Genomic DNA, 21,226 nt, shown 5'->3' with positions numbered 1-21,226 from the left:
CTTAAATTCACTTTACACTTCTCTTCATCCCAAATTTAATCTCATCAAAAATGAAGACCGTCCCCCCCCCCCCGGTGGCGAGACCCGCGAGTATGATTTCATTTTATATCTCATATTTGATATTTATTTATACTAAATTATACGTCTGTCTACATTTATTTAAGGAAATAAATATAACAAACATTTAAGAAAATAAAATAAGTGGGTGGTTGCCAAACGCGTAAAAACAGATAATTTTATTTGAGCCGAAATTACCTTATCATTTTGGCGTAATTATGTCAAAATGATGGGAACTTGTGAATTGTCGAAGATAATTATGATAATATGTTAAATAGTGGTTACACACAATTCAGAAAACACTGAGTTATGTAAAATCTCAGTCTTAGTAGTTAATGTGTAAAATGTATGACTGGCGCCAATTTATTTAACTTCGTGAAGTGTTAACATTTGAATTGAATTATTTATTGAACGCTGTTATATTATGTAACTGGTGAAAAAGTATAGGTCATTGACACGTACATATAGTACATACATTACATTATCATCATCAGCAGCAGCACCATCATCATCTATTTCCATGAGTTCCCAAGTGGAATATAGAACCAAAACAAATCGTTGCCATCGAACTCCATTCTTAGTCATGACCTTTGCTTCAATCCATAATTTCCCTGCTTGTTTAAGTTACCTCTCTACTAACCTTTTCTAGGTTATACCACAGTCTAGTATATACAGTCGCGAAGCTCAATACGTAGTAAATATGCAAACATTAGATAGTTGCTCACCACTAGGATCGCTAATATCGCCTCATTACAGGCAATGCAAAATAGAACCGTCACAGTCTATTGTTTCTAGCACCCTCAAAACTCAAGCTTCGTGACTGTATATAGTAGACTGTGGTTATACTTAATCTTCCGATTCTTCGTTCTCTTTGCGGGTTCCAGTTCAGTGCTCGTATAGTTATATTTTGTGATTCTCTTCTTGACTTATGCTCTATCCATTTCCATTTTCTTTCTTTAATTTCTTGGCCTAAGGAGGCAGATTTATTTCCCAGAGTTTTCATTGCTAATAGTTCTGTGTCACCATATGTTTAGTATAGCTCGAAAACAGCGGACATACATCTACTTACCAAGCAAGAAGTGAATGCAATTTTACGATTATCTTAGTAAATTTTAATTAAAAGCGATAGTTAAATGTACAGAAACTTTTTCCTTCTAATATAATTTATATATCTTATACTGATAATATCACAGTTATGCTTAATTATGTGAATAGCGGGGGTAGTCGTGTAACCATGCTTCAAGCTATGTAGTGGGAAATATATGAGGAGCTTGGTATCAAAGTTGGAGAACTCACTTTTGCTTTTTTTGCAGGAGAGGCGAAAAACTAGATCCTTGGAAACCAATGTCACCGTTACATGTACATTTTTTTTAAACATTCTCGTGGGTCATATAAATATTTTTTCAGTCTCAAAATGTGATTAAAATTAATATTCAGGTCGAAATTTAAGTCTAAAAACTGGAATTGTCGATCACTGAAACTAAGTCATGGAGTTGTCTGTTTTTGAAACCAAATGAAGCCATATTAAAAGTGAAATTGTCTACTTTTGAACCTAAGTCTCTTCTAACTCAGTTTCAAAGCAAATTTACGTAAAACAGCACTTATTCATCCACAAACCGATTATATAAACAATCAGCCATGTTGGATTCGCGATGCGTGATGAGAAAAGGTGGTACGAATGTGGGCTTCTCATTGGCTACTGAAGGAATTGTCCTAATTTGAAACCAAGCCACAGTGGAGTTGTCTACATTTTGATTCTAAAGCGCACAATTAAGTGCTATTTTCGCTCTGTTCTGTCCGTTTCTGAACCTAAACAGTTCCAGAATCGCATTCAGCACAAAAATTCTATGAGAAACAATATCTCGAAATCGCAAAAAAATGGAGTTTTCTAACTTTGATACTGTGCTCCTCATGTAACGACATACGAAGAGACGGTATTTGGAACTGAGTTGCTAACTACCATACACTGCTAAATTCGTAACTAATGCTGTACATTCGATTACACAAAATTCTAGGAAAATTGATTCGCGCCTTTCTCAAGCTGCAACTTCTCTGGCTCTGCTTGTCCTGTAGCATAGGCTCCAGTTTTGCGTTGTGTTGAGTCATAAATCCAATTGTTTGGATTGGTTAGGCGTAATGGACACAATAGAGCAGATGACCCTTCAGATTTTGGTGGTGGAATATGTACTATTTCCGAAACGTTTCAGATACCAAACCCAAACATACTTGTAAAACCCAAAACATCTCTCCTGTATTACAAAACTTGTTTTCCTTTAATTTTGTAAATAGTATTATTGCGATGTACCGAAGTACATATGATATTTCCGTGCAGGAATTCTGCGTTATCATATGATGAAGGATCGGAGGAGCGGAGAAGAATTCTCTCCAGCAAACAGTGGTCTAGAATGCAAATTTAGCGGGACATATTAATAACTTTTCAGCTACCTAACAGATTTTTATGAAATTTTACACAGTAGTTACAGGTAGCATATATGTTTTGTATACAAGCTCTCGTTACGTTGGTATAAGGGGAACTACCCCTTATAGGGGGGCGCATTTAGATAAAATTAGTAACTTTTCTCCTATTTAACAGATTTGCATGAAATTTTACAAAGCAGTTACAAGTAACATACATGTTTTGTATACAAGCTCTCATTACGTTAGTATAGAGGATCTACCCCTTATAGGGAGCACAATTAGACAAAATTAGTAACTTTTTTCCTATTTAAGAGATTTTTATGATATTTTACACAGCAGTTACAGGTAGCATATTATGTTTTGTATACAAGCTCTCATTACGTTGGTCTAAGTGTAACTACCTCTTATAGGAGGGCGCAATTAGACAAAATTAGTAACTTTTGTCCTATCTGACAGATTTTTATGAAATTTTATACAGTAGTTACAATTAGTATACATTTGTTTTCTGTAAAAGCTCTGTTTACGTTCGTATAAGCAGAAGTGCCCCTTAAAGGGGGATGCATTTAGACAAAATTTGTAATTTTTCTTCTGTCTTAACAGATTTTTATAAAACTTTATACAGTAGTTACAGGTAGTAAAGTTGTTTTGTATATAAGCTCTAATTTCTCTGGATTGTCTTTGTTTCGACCTCATACTTGCTGAAAAGAAAAGCTTTCTTGGGCAGACACGACTTTTTCCAGGGATAAGCTTTCTATAAATTTTCATTACTATCACGATGAGAACCTAATTTAATAAGTAGCTCACTAAGCCAATGTCCATTTCGTTTAAAAAACGCATGTTCCTTATACTCTTGCTCCCCAACGATAAATTATCTAATGGGGGGAAAATGTAACATTTTAGGTACTGTTGCACCTTTTGGGCACTCAGGAAGCTTATTTGATATATAATTAATAAGCTTTCATCTTGAATTCCCTGAATTGTACTGCGGAAGCAGATTCGGTTCACAGATATTGAAATAACTGCAACCGAGAAAAATTGCACTACTGCACCTCGAAAGAATAGTGCTCATAAATTATTACTTCCGCAAATCTGCGCACCTTAAGACTAGATTTAAAATAGAGGTAAGTACTGGAAGAAGTGAAAAAAAAATCATTTTTGGACGAAACAAAGGGTTTTTTTCTCTACCTTAGAAAATTCTGCACTCAATGGTTATATTTATATTTTGTCCCGTTTCCATTCATGCTAATTTGACATACTATAATAACATTAAATGTAACAAAAACAAACAGTGTTACATACCCAAAAAACTACTTGACATCTTGGTACAAAATATGAATGGAATCGAACAACAGAGTTACAGCACAAAGAAAACGGCAGACTCGCGGCGCTTGCTGAGTAAGAATGCTGGGTGGCGAAATGTGGCATGTTACCGGTTTCTTATCTCGCTCTGCAGCCACCTCCGCTGATTAAGATAATCAATTGAGTGTTACTTAGTAATATAGGAAAAATAATTTAAGGGTTTAATTTCATTTTTTTACATGTCATTTTTCTACATTTGTCCTCCTAAATATGGATTTTAGACCACTGTGCGGCACCGGGATTCGAACCCGGGTTTTCAGCTCTACGTACTGACGTTCTATCCATTAAGCCACACCGGTTTCCAATTCCGATGCCAGATTGATTCCTTTCAATTTAAGCTCCACCTCTTAGGTTCCCTTTACTGGCCAACCCTCATGCACTGTGTCACAGATGTGTGACAGTGGCACAATGTCCAACGCACTATGTGCAGAGGTACACTCATTACGAGTGACTAAGAGGCCGGGATCCGACGGAATGAGTGCCGTCTTAAATCGCTAAGTGATTATATACGCATATCATATTATTGCGATGTACCGAAGTACATATGATATTTCCATGCAGGAATTCTGCGTTATCATATGATGAAGGATCGGTGGAGCGGAGAAAAATTCTCTCCGGCACCGGGATTCGAACGCGGGTTTTCAGCTCTACGTGCTGACGCTCTATCCACTAAGCCACACCGGATTCCAATTCCGCTGCCGAATCGAATCATCTTAGTTTAAGTCCCACCTCTTAGTTTCCCTTTAGTGGCCAACCCTCATGCACAGTGAAATTTATTTTACCTCAATTTAAACGAATTTTTAGTCCAATCATGATAGCGAGTTATACGTGTTTGCTTTTGTCATGTTTCCAATAATGATTAACGTCACATATATATACACATTCCTCAAATTAAATTAAATGTATGGCAATATTATGTAAGTAGAGCAGAACAACATGATGGGCTCACAGAAGCCATCGGCGAGTGAAATCCCATGGCCGGATATGAAGCAAACTCATTTCCTCGAAATCGCCATGCCCGGCGACCAGAGCGCTAACAATGGCTGCAGGGGATTGATGTTTAATCACAAAAACCACCTTGTTATTGGTTCACTATACTGGGAGATTGGATGCTGGCCATTTCATAAACAGCTCCATGAGGCCAGATAATTTCTCAAGCCGACTAATACACCACGATTATTTCCTCTATTTTATCAGTTAAATTCAGGTGAACTGATGGCTTAGAATATTATCCCCAATGGCAGTGAACATGAACAGGCAATGAGCAGCTCATAACAGCAGCATTATGAACCAATAAAGCGGAAATCGTTTATCCTCTTTTCCTATAAACAATCAATAATTTCTACAATGGATAAATAGACAAACAAAACGAATTGGCTATAACACATTTAAACTTGCGTTATCAACACTAACTTACAAACTTTACTTTTATAAATCAAACTACTTACTTTATTAATTTTACTTTTAAGGTCTTCTCTACTTATTAGCAGTTGCTTTGTAATTCTTTTTTCCATTTTGAACGCTCTTCCCACATATTCTCATGTAGTCTTATGGATCCCATAGCCTTCTTAATATTTTATCTCCATGTAATTCTTGGACTTCCTTTTTTTCTTTACGCCCATATGGAGACTAATTTATCAACCTCTTGGGCCACCCTCCTACGACATCCGCTGGATACGACCAAACTATTGTAAAGCTCGAGTCTTCAAACAATCTATGATGGTATTTTGGACATTCATTCTTTCTAATATATTTTCATTCCTGACTCTTTCAATACGAGAGATGCGTAGGCCATTCATCTCTACAGGTTTTAGCGGATCTTTCTGTGGTTAGGCCAATAGCCATCCTTCAGCACCGTATTCCAGATTACTCTGAACAGTAACTTTTAAAATTGTCTTTCTTTTATTTACAATCAGATATCTTGTCTTCATAATAGTCAATTTTGAATTAAATACGCAGCATGAGTCTTTTTTACTTGACAGAGTTGGCGTGTCTTGGAACTCACACTCTGGAGCAGGGATACAGAACTGGCGAGAGAGGGATGGAAAGCATGGGGAAAGCGTTGGTTCTCCGTTCACAGTCCACCGGCGTTGAATGAAGTATCTGTGGCCCGTACGCAATCACATAAACATAAGACAGACACTAAATACAAATCCCCTCCCCTACCAAGTCAATGATGTGGGAGTGGAAGGAAGGGGTGAGTGACGTATTCCGACGAGTGACGTAACGCCACAATTGTCGCCCAGTCCTGCAAGCCTACTCTGGAGGATCAGGTTTGATTTCGGAGCACTTATCCTAGACAGGTTTCCAACCAAAGCGAGGCCTAGCTCTCCAGACTTCGACTGCTTGTGTACTAACCCCCTACAAGCAGGGTTTTCTCTTCCGTCCGTGTCGGCAAATCTATTGCGTAGTCCCTCAAGTCTAGATCTCAAGCGACAATTGAAGAAGCTAAAGCTATATATGACGCTTACTACCTCCTTGGTTTTATTATTTCATACACGAACGATAACTACAGTGAAAACATAATTAGTAAACACGGACATTTTACTGACACGATTAAACGGAACTTACCGATATTAAAACAAACTGGTAATCACGAGTATACAAACAATTTTTTTTTGTTTGTTTCATGCGATGCACAAAAATTCGGATACTTTATCATATTGCGAAAATCCTCGTTTATAATATTTTTATTTTTCCATTTCAAAGGCGTACATAAATGAAATAATTTACTGTACACTCACATAAGAAGGTAAATTTTCTATTATGGATTGCAAACAAAAAAAGGTTTAAACTCCAAAGCGTAAGGTATCTAATTCTAGTCATAAATTGTACGGTCTAAGTGGAAGCATAATAAATTACAATAATTTCTGCACAAATAGACATAAAAATGTAATTCATTCATTGTCTTCTGCCCAAGGACAGGTATTTCAATGCAAACCCACTAGTATCGCCTTCTCTTCTGCCAACAATGCCTAACATCAGCCAATGTTATGCACTTTATTCTTCTTCCTCCAATATCACTCCTCCCATGTTTTGAAAATAGTTCTTCCTACATTAAAGAGCTATTCATATATTATAGTAATTTCTAATATTTTTTTTTCATGAAAGTTCGTGTCAAAAATGACGTCAGCACTGAATAAAATATTAGTGGTTTGTAATGAGATTGTAACTATATTCCTTACTTATCAAATAACCGAAAATATTGCGAAATCATACCGGTGAAGAGGGGCGAATTGCTTTTGCAGACATGCGCTGACGCATAATAAAAGGGTTAAATCTAGTGGTAGTTAATTCTTTAAAAAGAAGGGATCTGAAATTAATAGCTCTGTTTGTCTTTGCTTACCTGTATGACAGAGAAATAGAAGTAATTGAAAACAAATAGCTATCATGAAGGTACAAAATGTTTGTTTTTGCACTTCATCTTAGATGTTGGAACATCCAACATTTCTAAACTTTGTACCAACTCCCATCATCAGGGAATGCAACGAGAGGGTAATCTAAATTGTTGAATTCGCTACTAAGTATTAGACTGGATGCAAGTTCTGGAGATCCAACTCATAGGTTGCTTAATTCTTCCCTACCTAACGAGATACCAGAGACGTAATACCAATATGTTTGATAGTCTACCTATGACATAATGAAAAGATCCAAAATTTTGTACCACTGTGAAAGTCTTAAATTTTAAAAATATCGTGATCATAATAAACCCATGTCTGATGTAAACGCGTTTTTTAAGTGAAACTTCTTTACATAGAGTATGAGTCGAACGCTGTGAAACAAAATTCTGTGACGGACTTTTAATAGAAATGTGTATATTTTTACCATGGGACTGTGTACATTGCTGCCTTCTTGCATAAATGAAGTTATGGATATGTTCAGTTTTTCACCAATTTACACAGATTAGGGTCTTTCTTTCTTTCTTTCTTTCTTTCTTTCTTTCTTTCTTTCTTTCTCTTAGTTTAAAATTTCCCTTTTAGATTCACTTATACCACCCACGCCACCCGGGTCTTACAGGGCTGCGACCTGTCGGGAGATGAATTAATCTATTTGATCACATACATACTTCTTTGACCACACAAGGACATGGAGGGCCTCCCCGGATGAGGGATCAGCTCAATGCCAGGGCCACCTCCGATACAACGCAAACATTTAAGACATTTCACACCATTCACCCACACATATGAAAGGATTAAAGGAAGGATCGCTGTCCATGGCCGGACTTTCAAGAAGTACAATCCCGGCATTTGCCTGAAAATAACTGAGGAAACCATGAAAAAACTCAGTTAGGATTGCTGGCCCCTGGGATCGAACCGCGGACCTCCCGAATGAAAGGCTAGCCTTCTATCTCTCCGCTAGCCCGCTCGGTAGATTAGGATCAAATGCAATAAATTAGTGAGAGTGGGGCTGCAGTCGGGCAGTGCGTCTTCTGACGTTTTGCAGTTCAAACCAGTGAGAAAAATTACATTGTTGAGAAACTTGCTAGTAAATATGCCGAAATAATGGGCTGAACGAACGAGAGTGTGGCGTGAAATAAATCGGGCGAACAAACCGCCAAAAACGAAAAAAGTAGATTGGAATGAGTGCGAGAAAGCATGGCAAGGAAAAGAGAATTCTACACCGCCAACAATCGACAAACAGTCAACTAATGCAATCTCTCATCCAACTGATGTCGATGATTTAGAATTCCTTGTAGTGCATCATATAAAGACTTTAAATCAAGTAAAAATGTTCATGAAATAGCCTATCTTAAAATCGATTTGTGAACACTCAATTTATTTTTGTGTTCTTCATTTTCCATATCTTATTTTAGCTATCATAAACAAGTTGTTTAATTTTTAATTCTTAGCTCTGTTATTTATCTCTCATTGCACGAACATTTAAAATGATTATTACACATTTACAGTTTAAGAAGTTTCGCGTAGACGCTACACATTCATTTTTATATAAACTTTTATCAAAGTTTCAGTGCTTTGGAGTGTCCCCACTTTTGAACAACTGTAAGTATAATAGTAAAGTGGTGTACATTACAGACTATGGAGTCCGACGGGGTGACAGGAGGTTAAGGTTCTCATCTTTGCAGTCAATCGGAATTAGTAGAGGTAAGGATGTCAGTTCCATAGGTTTGTTGTCTTTCCTCTCGAAGAAAGCTCTCCGGTATTATATCAAAACTGAGTCTGCTTCAGGACGGATTTAATAAACTACAATGCAACTAATCACAATTATAAAATATGATCATAGACAATAGTTCATAATCGCACTGTACTCGTTGCTTCACTTCAGAACGATCTTGTGATTGTCGATCATCAAACTCTTACCACTTGCTTTTGTTTAGGTGGGGTCTCATTTCAAGCTGGATAGAATTTTGTCTCACGGTATTCTTGCATTTCGTTTCACAAAGTTTTCGAATTTGATAAGCTCTATGCCATTTGATAGAAATGCCCCTATGTGGGTAGAGTCGAAGGCTGCGGAGGTTCGCATGTTATAAAGGTGCACTGTGACCCACATTTTGCAAGAATTGTTATAAATATTTAACACGTCCTCGTACGGAAAATAAGACCAAAACAGTGGGGGAAGGTGGGCCCGCAAGCCCGTGAATCAACTCTCTGCAACTGCGCGGCGCAGGCGGAACTTTGGAACCTTGTTTTCTTTAATTTATTCCTTCTAGTACTGCAGAAATTAATGCTGCTCATAAATTTTCCGTCCCACATTTTGTGCTTAATTTCTCAGCTAGCAAAGAAAACGAGTTTCTGAAATTACTCTCGAAAACCATTTCTCCAAACACATTCACCCTCTAAAGGCGCGTATAAAGAGCACAATTCTATGCATTACGTCTGTTCTTTTGTCGCACGCGTGATATTTCGTGAAGTTAGATCGGAGTTAGATGGTATGAATATGTTAATACGTTTACAAAGCAATATCTTGAGTGCGGAGTACAAGAGTTATGATTACATTTAAATAAATTATTGCGTTTTCTGGTGTGACCCAAATGGTGGCGCTTCCAGTTTAAAAGCAGCGGACTGGGGTTTGATTCCCAGTACAAAGGGAGTGCTCCATCACCATCCATAGAAATTTGTAAGTCTCATATTGTCTTAAACGATGATTTTACACCAGACTAGGTATTGTGATTGTCTAGTCTTGGTTCAGAGATAATGATGATGGCGATGATGGTGATTTGTTGGGATGTCACAGAGGTCCTGGAATAACCTTGTGTTGCCAGAACCACAGGATTGCTCAGCACAGGTTATAAATGCAAGGTGGATCGACAGGGATTGAACCCGGGCTCTCTGGCTTATAAGCCCAGCTCACTGGCAATGAGTCACCGTAGCGGTCGCTTGCTAGGATGTAAGAGACTAAATTACAAGAATAAATCTCACAGTCGAAGTTTAGTAATTCGCTATTCCGCTATGGAGTAGTAAGCAACATATTTTACAACGAAACTAGAGATGTGGGTTAGAATCTTCGTGTGGTCAATTTCCTTAGTTGGGTTATTCCGGGACTTTTCCTGAAACAAATCGAAGCAAATTTGTGGCAATTTTCGGCGTTGGACCCTTGGGCTCATTTCGCCAGCATTAATTTCAGCTTCATTCAATAGTGTCAATATTTTCACGCCAACAAAGGATGTAGCAGGATGTCATATCGTGACTTGCACACAGTTGGCGTCGCTTTCTCAGGGGAACGGGGAGTCCGTTAACGCAGATTTAGCTGGAACTGAGTGTTGTGTAGGCTGAATCGTTAGATAAACCAATAGTAAATCACGATGCTCACAGGTATGCTGTTCTACGGACTTCAGCAACCATTCCAACGATAGAAGTTGTAAGCACAATAAATATTAGGCTGCTGCGTAAACCTTCGTATCCTTACTGTGTGAAAGAAGAAATCGTTATTTTTTTTTTCTTTAAAAAAAGTATGGTTTATTTAACGACGCTCGCAACTGCAGAGGTTGTATCAATGTCGCCAGTTGTTAATATTGAACTAAGTTTATAAATACCTAGTTAACTAGTTTGAGCTTAGGAGCCATCTTAAATACCATCTATCTGGGCCGGGATCGAACCTGCAACCTGGAGCACAGAAGGCCAGCGCTATACCGACTACGCTACCGAGGCCGACGTATTTTTTTCTTCAAATTAGACCATTAACATTAGTAAAAGCGATTATATTTAATGTGCACCATTCCCTCGGAAATTGACCTGTAGAAAAGGAATATAAACTTAATATAGCCAACAATCCATCGCAAATCGTATTCACAAGAGAATTTTACACGACATTAAATCGAAACTTCCCTCTAAAATTTGTAAAATAACAAATCATCTATGAAACAGATAACAACACAGAAGAAGTGAATTGAAAATGGCATAAAAATCAGCTTTCTACAAACACTTCAATAACATTTTAATTGTCTGTTATGAAGACATTGCAGTAGGAGGAGGTTGGTAAACTGTAACTTACAATTTAAGTAGGTTAGTATCTTCCGTACTACGCGTTATAATATCTTTCTATAGCAATCTAATATGATAATGAAGATAGTGTGTGTTATATACTCGTATTTTAATCTATAGGTCTAGTTCCTTTCTAGGACAAATAGTCCTGTGAAAAACGTCCGCGTATATATTTGTTGTTAGAATTATTGTCCATAATGTATTTTGGTGCAGACTGAATGGTCCATAGTTAAAAAATGTTCATCAGTATATAGTCTATGATTATTAATTTTATTTTAATTGTATGATCATATTAACTTCATTTTGTTCAGTTTGAAAATGTAATCTTAACATTTCAACTGCATTACCTTTCGATTAGATCTATATACATATTTTTTAGTTGGTAAATTTATTATTAATTTCGAATTTTCTTTCCTCATCTTCTGTTTCGGCAGGATTGGTCTTTAGTCGATAAGCAGTTGCTGTCAAATTACACATCGGTCAGGTTATCGTCCTTATATTCGTTACACTCAGTAACAATTTGGGCTACTAAATTAAATTTGTCGGTATTGCTGTGAATTTCGTGGCGGAATTTGAGTGTAACCGCCACGAAGCTAGGTTATAAGTTTTTCGTTTCTATGCTGTTTATCTTTCAAAACTTCAATAAATCTTCCAAATTGGAAGGTACTATAGTGAACTACCATCACCTTTTAGAATTGGTTGTGCCAGCTTTCTACTGTGGTACCTATGTCTTATATTCACCTTTCAGAATGGATATATAATCATTCCTAGTCTCAGGTGGAAATCTTGGAGTTTCAGATCTTCTTTTACCTCTGAAAAACCTATCACGGACATACTCTTTAGATATTATATTAAGTTGCCTAAATTTGTTTCTTCTATCTCTACTAAGTACTCAAAGTTTCCAACTACATTTCCCGAAGAAACAAGTGGAAGTCTGAACAACTGGACGTACACATATGGGTACTACTCTCTGTTGTCATGTTAGACCCAAAGAAGCCATTTTTCGGCGAAATTTTCTAAACACGGATCATATACCGTGGACCATTTTAACATACGGGCGTTCTCCAATCATGTACATTATTAAAAGGACTAAAGTGTATGGACATTTCGGAATGGACTAAATTTTTCTATGGACGTTTTTGATTGAACCAATTGCCCATTAATCATCTAGCTGATGGAAAATAGAGGATCATATATGTCATGTAAAGATATGTTCCAACAACCTGATAAGAAGGCTATGTAAATGAATATTTAATGGTATACTGGTACTTTCGAAAGTTGTTTTTGTGAGTTTCCGTTAATATTGACGGGTTTTTTTCTACGTTTAGGCTCTTCGTTTTTACATCTTGATTACACAGCTTTTAACACTTTATCACTTAGGAATATAATTATGGTGATCACTTTCACTTGTTAATATTGAACTAAGTTTATAAATACCTAGTTGATTAGTTTCAGCTTAGAAGCCATCTTCAGAAACTAATCAAACGTAGTTCAATACGAACACACCAGTGATTACCACAATCACTTTTCGTTTTATCTTCTCTATGTGTTGTTTTGTATTCTATTTTATATGTTACATGTATTTATATATATGTTCCAAACCTCATTGGGTGGAAAGGAAGGCCTTTTAGCCTTAACTCTGGAAGGCAGAATAAAGCTGTTGCTATTGCTACCCACATTTGTATGACTTTCCAAAGGGATTTCGGAAGATTTTGGAAAGTTTCCTGGTTAGACAGACAATGCCGAAAACCATTTTTCGATATTATTGATGCACGAGAGTGTATTTTGGTAACAATCTTGTAACGAATATTAATTTTTAGCAGCATCACAATGCCGTACTTTTCAAATAGTCTTCATAAGCAACGAGAAAATAAAATGTAATCAAGTACAAATATTTGGCTTTTGCTTTGGACTCGATACCGACGTTTACACCCCCTTCTTCTTTGATAGTGATGTTATGCACTGTAATCAAAGCTCTACAGCGCAAACAATTATATTCTGCTGGGAGTTACTTGTCAGCCATAAAGAACAATCGACTGCCACCAAATCTATGTCACTTGTTCGACCATCGCATGACTGGCCAAGCGCGCGACTCGCAGGCCTTTGATCTGTCTTCCACACCACTTACGGAAATATATTGCATCTAATACAGCATCGGGACTGGGCGTGGCGTGGCGCTGCTCACACATTCACCAAGCAAAAGACCTTGGCGACAGCGGTTTTTCGGACCACCGGACGCGCTGTGATCTGTTCGCAGGACCACTGGAAGCGGCATTCCTCCTTTCCCGCTCTAGTTCTGGTCTAGGAATGTTGAGATACAGAGAGCAGAACTGTTGGTAGTGGCGCTAATGTATTTCATTGTTTGAATTGTATTTTTGTTTTAGTTCCTATGATGAAGACCATGGTTATCGGAAAATAAATAAAGAAGATGAACGTGCGAATTCGAAATGACGCAGTAGAATAAGTGAACAACTTCAAATACTTGGGGTGTACTATAAGTGGTAACATGAGCTGCTGCCTGGAAGTCAAAAGGATAACAATGGCAGAGGAAGGTTTTAATAGAAAAAGGAACTACTTCTGCGGAACTTTGGAAAAAGAACTGAGGAAAAGACACAAAGTGCTTCGTATGAAGTGTGACATTGCATGGCAGAAACATGGACATTACGACGAAGTGAAGAGAAACGACTAAAAGTATGTGATATATGGATATGGAGAAGAATAGAGCGTGCGAGCGAAATGGACAGACAAAATAGGAAATGAAGGTGTGCTACAAAGAGCAGGTGGAAAAAGAATAATGCTGAAACTGGTCAGAAAGGAAAAAAGAAAAAGAAATGGCTGAGTCACTAGGCAAGAAGAAACTGTGTACTGAAAGATGCACTGGAAGGAATGGTGAACGGGAGAAAAGTTAGTCACAAGAAGATATCAGGCAATAGACAATATTAAGATATATTGATCGTGTGTGGAGACCAAGGGGAAGACGGAAAATAGGTAAGATTGAAAAATGCTGCGTTTATAGTGAAAGACTATCATTGGGCAGGAAATTATGGATGAATGAATTAATGGTCAATTAATTAAAGAGTCGTTTAGGGACATCTCGACACGCTAAGGAAAAAAAATATTAATTTTGCGAATAATTATTTATTCAAATTTTATTCTAATTTTTCCCCCTAATATAATACATATGGGCATGTTTTCCTTACTTTTCACATATCTGGTGCCAATGTGATCATTTTATATCGCTTAATTAAAAAAAAATATACTGAATTTATGCCGAACTGTCGACTTTTACCATAATGGGGGGGCATTTCCAAATAGTATTATACACAGGAAGCACCTCAAAATCCAACATTTACAACAAAAATTTTGCTCTTCAAATATAAATATTTTATCATATCCTGACTCGCTTTGGTCACATTTTCAGTTTTCATGGGTACCAATTTTCCTGAAATGCTTCGTGAAACAATTTTTGGTATTCTCCAACACTCTGAACCCAAAGTTCTCTACCATTGTCATCGTAATAATATACGTGGTACAATAGATTTTTTTTATTGTCCAGGTTGTTTGATGAACTGGCTCCCTCCCCCTACATGCTGAACATTAGATGTCTTCCTTCTGTGGGAAAGTCTAACTTCTTCTTGCTGTTTAGTCTCCTTCAGCTGTTTCCTATAGTTTCCAGACGTCAGTTTCCTTACTCTTTTCCTTGAAGTGCTCAGGGAACAAAGAGAAAACATCGGTTGTCATACACCCTGAATCAGTCATAACAGTTTATCCATTGGACATTCCTTTGGGATAAGCATCTCTCTGCCTAACATCTTTCATTTTGACAAATGGTGATATAGCCTAAAGGCACTTGCGCAAACATAACGGTTATAGTACAACTCTTTTCTCCTGTAGAGGGATGATAAACACATCCCTCTTTCCTTTAGTATTTAATACATTTTAATACTTTCTCCGGTTTGAGTATCAATCAGTTGAAGACCGGATTCATCCTCATTGAACATTCTCCCAGGCTCTTCCCACTATTTTGTAAAACTTTTCAACCTATTTTCTTTTGAGGCCCCTTGAGCGGGCATATGACAGACTCTGAGCTTTCTCTAAAATTAAATTCGGATGCCTGTCTCGAGATGATACAGCCAGTCTTATCCGGCCATTGATTTTTGTTTATTAAATTTGTTCTTCAGCTTATTCCTGTCATCGAACTTAAATGTCAGTTCTGTTACATCATTAAGTTATTGTTAATTCATATAGCCGTGAGAATCAAGGCAAAGGGTATGCCGAACTAATTGATCATCCGTTATTGTATCGAGAGCTGTGCCTTTTCCTATTTACTGGATATCAATGAAAATCAAAATATAAAGTTTAACAATAGAAGACGAGTAGTTTCATACATGCACGCAGACAGAGATAAAAACAGATAGACGGACAGAGTGGCACTAAAAAGCTGTATGAACATATTGCGAACTCTCCTAAGACAAAACACAAAATATTTTGACAGAGACATCATCTAAGAATGGCCACAAGCGAAATCAGGGAGAACTCGACACATGTTGAGAACACCCCAAAACACAATGTCGGAATCTCTCCGAGTTAAGGCTGGTTCACAATAAACCGGGAACGAGAACGATAACGGAAATATTGTTAAAATAAATGTATTTAAATGTGAGCATTCACAATTAACTATTGTGAATGCACACATTTAAATACATTTATTTTAACATTATTTCCGTTCTCGTTCTCGTTGTCGTTTCCGTTCCCGGTTTATTGTGAACCAGCCTTTACACCTTCATTTAAAAGATGACAGAACATCCGAAACAAAGATAATTATTCTTCATTTCTCTATATACACTTTTAACACATATATCACTGATTAAGTTTCTAATTTCTTTATTGTGTTAATCTTTAGGATTAACCTTGTTTGACTAGTCTTCTGCTTCATTGTCCAAAGCTTAAGGACGAAGGCTTTGGACAATGAAGCACAAGACTTCGAAAGTAGTCAAGCGAAGCATATCCTAAAGATTAACACAGTAAAGAAGTTAGAAATTTAATCAACGAATATAATTTTTGAGGATAATTACTTTGGCGCCTTTACTAACTTCTAAAATATAACAATAATTTGTGCATCTACTAATATCACGGACATCCAAAGTACAATAAACTAAAGATGGTATATTATTTCATGACCGAAAAGAAAAAAGTGTTTATTGCCTTCTGTGAACGTAAAACGCACGTTGAAGCCACGAGATTCACTTACACAGAAATTACAAACACAGTCAACACAGATCTCATGTAGTTCGAACTTTTCCCACTAGGAATAGTGCTCGCTACAGCAATTTTTATTACAATTTTCCAGATCTTCCAAATGTCGAGATGTCCCAAAACGAACCTAATCTATCTATCATCTATCTATCTATCTATCTATCTATCTATCTATCTATCTATCTATCTATCTATCTATCTATCTATCTATCTATCTATCTATCTGTCTGTCTGTCTGTCTGTCTGTCTGTCTGTCTGTCTGTCTGTCTGTCTGTCTGTCTGTCTGTCTGTCTGTCTGTCTGTCTATCTATCTATCTATCTATCTATCTGTCTATCTGTCTGTCTGTCTGTCTGTCTGTCTGTCTACCTATTCCTACATCATCATTTTTTGTTTGGAAACCTAAAAATAACTAAGCTCCGTAACTCATTCCCACCAAATCAGGATTTTTTCTGGTAACATTATTTGAATTCATGCGTACACTATTATTTCCACTGTCGCATAATTCGTGTCAGAAAAATCTGTGTAATTATATGCTATTTGGAAGATACGTCAACCTTTACTTGACTAAATTAATGTATCTGGATTAGTGTAAATCATTATTTCATTTACAAAATTTCGTTCTTATCGAAGCTTGATTATGACGGCTTCAGTACCAAAGACAAATAACGGAAAGGAAGTTATTTCTTTTGCCATCTTTCTTGCTTTCTTCTTCCTTTACCTCCTAAGCTATGGTTCAGAGTTGGTATTTCCGACCTCCTTAATTTAACCACACCACCATGACTCGAAGGAGTGTGTAAATCATGAAGTTCCTCGTGTAATTGCCCCCGCTCCTCCGCCGGCTGCACCAATAAATCAGAGAGAGGAACTATGTTTCGAACAAGTATAAGGAAAAGGAATTGCTGCAGCCCTATGCTATTATTGTAAAAGGATCAGTTTGAATTCTTTTGTTTATCCTCCTTGGTGGTTAAGAAATCAGTTGCTGCTATGTTACGTTAATCGAAGTATGATCTGTAACTTCGACCACCTCTTTACATCTGTAACAAGTACAACAAGCTGTTCTTATTAAAAATTCTGGCAGGCTACATTCTGAACAGAAATTATCTTCACTGAAATATCTGTGAAATTAAACACGCTGTTAAAAACACTTCCTATATGAAACAGGTTTCATATTAGTACATTATGCAACGAGCCTATAATGAAGGTAATTAAGAAGCGAGTATGGATATTTATGAAACGAGCGCAAGCGAGTTTCATAATTTTCATACGAGCTTCATAATTACCATTATAGGCGAGTTTCATACGACTTTTTATGCTCGACCATATTTCTAACTTGATATTATTAATTTTCTTTGTATCTGACCTTGACCAATGTCCCATATGTTGTGAGATGTGCGCAGACGCGAAAGTATTGATTTTTTCCGAGGAGGAGATGTTCACATTGACCTTGCTAGGCCATAAGAACCTACAGAGATAACATTGAAATTAAATTAAACATTGAAAAACGAGATGACAAATTGAATTTATTTGAATATTATTTACAATTAACGCTAATTATTATAGTAACAGAACATAATCTTCTGCGACAGTATTGGATTTCCAGCCTCCGTGACTTTTCGCTAATTGTCTTTCGATTGCATATCCGAGAATAATCGATACTTGCAGTTTTATAACGGTAGAAAGCTGACCTGTCATTGGCTGAACAGTTGTAACCTGAGTCGTCATTGGCTGAAAGACCTGACCTTTAATGAGTAGGTGTACTTCAATGACATGCATTAAAGGTCTGCTACCAGGTGTATAATTACTCCATTTCGGCATGGTCGAGCATAAACAATACTTCGCTCTTATTTATCATATTACACACTTATTCATTATTTTATATCTCTATGAATTAAATTATTGAAAGACAATTTTCGATTACATATCGACGATGTGACCATGCAATTTCGAATGAAATAAAATGTATTACCGTGCAGCATATTGTATTATCCACAAAGAACAAGAAGCAAATCATGGTGTCACAACAGACCAATTCATTGATTCGAGGAGAGAGAACAGGGATACTGAAGAGAAGATGACTGGCTTTGATAAAAATTGTTGTAGATATTTTTATATTACATTAAGTTAAACATTCTAAATACTGTATATTCATTTTTAAGGTGTAATGCCACTTATGGTTATGACTATATAATATACAGGAGAATTGTTCGAAATGAGGGACAAAGCGATGGTGGATTACCCGGAAGAGGAGTAGTTGAGATCACCCTACCGTTACTGGTGATTAATAAAATTTCAGGAAATTTGTTCCACCTTCATCTTCAGACGAATAAAAAAGAGAAGTAAGGAAGCTATTCTACTCTTCGTGGTCGTTACAAATGGCTAAATGCACTTTAACCTCTTCCCTTACTATTTATTTTACCAGTTTTGTGAAAAAAAGTGTCATATTTTTTTTATTTTCGTAAAGAGGTCATTTAATATTGCAGAATCACTGTACATCACTAATTTTCTTACATACTTAAAAAATCACTATGAAGTAGACAATGGGAGTCAAACGAGTTAACTCGGGTTAATAAATTTTGACTAGTTTTGACTGTAGTTACAAAAGTCCATACCACTCCTCTTCTGAATATGCAGAACAAATTTAAAAAAATAGATTGTGAAGGATCTGCGCGACTAAAAACAGAAATATTAGACAATGAAACTTAGTAGATACGATATTATTTATTAAAGCAAAGTTTACACATCGACTGTTGCTTCACCCTGTTTCAAAATGTGAGAACGAAATGCCATATAAATTATTAATAAACAAGAGAAACGAAAACTAAGAACGAATGTTTGAGTGAGTGAGTGAGTGAGTGAGTGAGTGAGTGAGTGAGTGAGTGAGTGAGTGAGTGAGTGAGTGAGTGAGTGAGTGAGTGAGTGAGTGAGTGAGTTAAATAAAGGGTAAAAAATTAATCAATTGCTGAGTGAGTAAAGGAAATGCTGGGTAAATAAACTCATGAATGAAGTAACGAACGAGTAACCGAAAGACTAAGTGAACGATTGTAAGCCATTCAACTGAGTAGATTAATTAATTAATAAGAAATTAATTAATTATAGAAGAAATCAACGAAGAAGTGAAATATTGAAATAATAATTAACGAAAAAGTGAATTAATGTTTGAATAAACGAATTAATTAATCGTGAAATAAACATGGAGTGATTTAATTAACCAAATTATTAACAGAAAACCTGGAGTCAACAAGAGTGTACTTGAGTAAATGATTGAATTAATCGTTAAATATGCAACTGAATAACTTAATTAACAAATTAATGTTCGAATATATGTATGAGGGAGTGAACGTGGTGCAGAGTTAAAACGTGAATAAATTAAAAAGAAAAAATATTTAAGGTATATTTAGTAAGAAAAGGATCTATTAAGCGCAGCTGAATCTTTATTTTGCATACAATCCATTGAGCAGAAAGGTAAATTAATATACATCTTCATTACACAAATTAATATGGAATGGTTTGAAATAAAATAACTATTACACAGACGCCTAGAAAAGTTTAGAAACACGGAAAAAGAATTTTAAACAACGTAGATTGTACATATGGAATGGTGATACAGCGTTAGTTACAAAAGAAAAGAAAAGAATGAAGAATATTTGAATTACTTAAATTTAGAAATAATGGAAAGTTGAAAAGAATATAAGGAAAAAGTGCAATTGTATAAGTACGTAGATAAGTAGATAATTAAAAAGATGAGCTGGAAATGTATGTAAACATCAAAGAACAAATTATATTTGGTATAAAATATAAACCATTTAAAATTATGAAATATTAATCTGAACAAATAAGAAAAATAAAATTTGAATATGAATACTATACATGAGAAGAAAAGTGCTTCTCGTAATAAAAGTATCCTGGCTCAGGTAATATTTTTGAGTTACTATAAAATGTGCATCATTTGCATTTAAACATAGACCATTTAATATTATTAATGTATTCTATAAAAATGCGGACGTGTTCAAGATTATTGGAAAACGAAAAAAAGAATATATATATATATATATATATATATATATATATATATATATATATATATATTCTATCCCATAATGTATAAGAAAGATGATAGACAAAATTGTAATAATTGTAAACGAATATGTATCTTGAATACTTGCTACAAAATCTACGCAACCATCTTAAAAGTCCGATTAAATGTAATAATGAAAACTATTATTTCTGAAATTTAGAATGGATTTAAAAAACGAGAGATCATGTTCAGACTTTATATTCATAGTAATTCAACTACTGAAAAAACATAGAGAATAATTGTATAATGCTTCGAAAGATGGATCCTCATGTTTTCTATATAAAAAGAAATAGAGAATATTCATTATAATTGTACAACACAGTATAATTAATAAAACAAAAACAAACCGAAATACGCTCACTATAAACTGGCACTCTAGTCACGATTATTGAAGCATAAATTTATAATACACCTACATTCATGGAATTTACAGATAATGAAAAACATATGACATACTGGTAGTTAATAGAAATAAATTATGGAAATAATGAAAATAAGAAGCATTGTACAGCATTTTATCACAATATGCTGTTTTATATAGCTAACAAAATAGTAATTTAAATGGGTTGTAAAAATTTAAAATAGAAAGAGTCAGCAAATATCAATTGTGGAGTGAGACAA

The sequence above is a fragment of the Periplaneta americana genome, chromosome 17 (genome assembly GCF_040183065.1).
Source record: "Periplaneta americana isolate PAMFEO1 chromosome 17, P.americana_PAMFEO1_priV1, whole genome shotgun sequence".
NCBI lineage: Eukaryota > Metazoa > Arthropoda > Insecta > Blattodea > Blattidae > Periplaneta > Periplaneta americana.
This window is presented reverse-complemented; position numbering follows the sequence as displayed.